Genomic DNA, 2,402 nt, shown 5'->3' on the forward strand with positions numbered 1-2,402 from the left:
TGGCCTGAGGAGATCGACAATCAGGTAAACCCCTCATGTGGACTAACAGAACTCTGGGGAGAGCCAACAAGCATCCCCCATTGAGGTCTGATTGAAGCCTGGAAACTGACCATCCCACAGAAACCAATATCCTCTCAGAAAGGAGGCCAAGAAATTAATTCTGACCAGCTCGACCCCGTGCCCATCAAGCCATCTCCCTGCTGCTAAAGAAGGGAACCCTATGGCTCACAACAGGATGGATAGGCAATACCAGGTTATTTTACTGGACAATCTGATTATTACTCTGTGAATTATTGGGTGGCTAAACATGCCATCCTCCCCTGATGTGGCAACTGAAGGGCTGAACCATGATTGTATAGAAATCATTGACCAAGTATTTTTCAGCCAACCTGACCTGTTTAACTGTATCTGGTGGACTAGACATTCTTTATGAAGAGAAGCAGTTACATGGAAAAAGGGACTCGGATAGCAGGGTGTGTAATAGTAACCTTACATGACTGGGTAGAGGCAATAGCCCTCCTTCCAGGGATCTCAGCTAAAAAAAAAAAAAAAGCTGACCTGATTGCACTGAAGAGAGCATTAGAAATGTTGGCAAGGAAAACTGAATGTGTACCCAGAGGGCTTTAGTAGAACTGAAGCAGAAGGATTTAAGAGAGGGGTTAGAGAATGAAAAGTAAATGACAATAGAATTGTTCCGGTTCTGAGAAGTTAAAAGGTAAATGGCTTCTTAATAGAATGGTTCTGATCCTGTGAAAACTAGCACCTGCTCTTCTTAAATGAGTCCATGAAATGACCCACTACAGGAAAGAGGCCCTGACTTAGTTCATTAGGCCCTGGCACTAGAACAAGAAATTTTCAAAAAAAATCATTCAGAGGTTAGCTCTGACTGTTACCTGCCTCAAGAACAATCCCAAGACAGGCTGTCCTGCACCAATATCAAGGTAAACAACCTCCTGGAAATTAACAGGTTGATTTTAAGCTGGGGAATTAAATATTTGCTGGTTTTGTTTTTGTAGACACCTTTTCTGGTTGGGTAGAGGTTTTCCCCCACCAGAACTAAGAACTTCAGAAATAGTGAAAATCCTCTTGAAGGAGATTACCTCCAAATTTGGACTTCCAGAGTGTCCAAAGTGACAATAGAGTAGCAAACACCTACAGATTAAATGGAGATTGCATTCAACGTGGAGGTTCGAGAAAATGAACCATACTCTAAAGAGAAACAAATGACAAAATTGTCAGGAAATTTATCTACATTGGGACCAGGTGTTGCCTTAGCCCTGTTTTGAATAGCCCCCAGAGGTGGGCTTAAATTGAGCCCTTATAAAGTTGTATACAGTAAACCTTCCCAGGCAGCTTCCCTCAACCCTCTACCTGACCTCAGCCAAGGTTTAAAGGCGCAGTGGTATGCACAACACCTCCACCACTCACTTTCTATTATTTGTAAAATTGCTCTTCCCAGGTCGGCTTCCTTCCCTACAGATAACCTGACCCCTTCCAGCATGGAGATCATATTCTGCTCAGAACATGGAGAGACGGACCTGAAAACCAATTAGAGAAAAGTGGACTGGACCCTGGGAAGTCCTTCTAGCCACCCCATCAGCTGTCAAGTTAGCTGGATTCAACTTGGACATAATGGGACTCTCATAAGACATTATTCCTTTCAACAGGATGAAAAACATTTGGGCCTATTTAGCTCAGAGTGTAATAAATATATCTGACTTGTTTTTCCTTTCAGGAGGGCATCCAGAAGCATCTGCAAAGATTACTGAGAGCTAGAAGAAGAAATTATCCCAAGCCCAGCAGCCAAGGTAGAAGGAGTGCCCACCTGGATTCACCACAGAAGGCTGAAGAAAGCCTCATCTCCATGAGAAGCTGAAACTGACCCTAGCAATCCTCATAAGGTAACATTGAGAGGTAAAACCCGCCCTGCTTCAGCCACAAACCGGGAAATGGCTGACCTACACACAGGTGAAGCATGAGGATGTCCGCCGTGGGACTCATTGTAATTAGACTTTGGGGTGTGGGAAAGGGAGAATTATGTGTAATTATGTGTAATTTACCACTAAGATGGGCCAAACAGTAACCACACTACTCTTCTATAGTTGTTATAAAAGAGAGGGCACCCTCCTAGGTAACTAAAACTATAACCAATGTAACTGAGGTGGCCCTAACCCTTCTTGTGCATCAACAGACCCAGATACTAAATGCTATCTATCAAATAGATTAGTCCTAAACTACTTACTGGCTGCAGAAGGAAGAGGGGTATGTGAGAAGGTTAATTTTGCTAACTGATGCATACAAGTTGTTGTTGTTAAGTGCCATCCAGTCGGTTCCGACCCATAGCGACCCTGTACAGGGTTTCCGAGGGTGTAAATCTTTACGGGAGTAGAAAGCCTCATCTT

This window comes from Chrysochloris asiatica, unplaced genomic scaffold, assembly GCF_000296735.1.
Source record: "Chrysochloris asiatica unplaced genomic scaffold, ChrAsi1.0 scaffold00163, whole genome shotgun sequence".
NCBI classification, from domain to species: Eukaryota; Metazoa; Chordata; class Mammalia; order Afrosoricida; family Chrysochloridae; genus Chrysochloris; species Chrysochloris asiatica.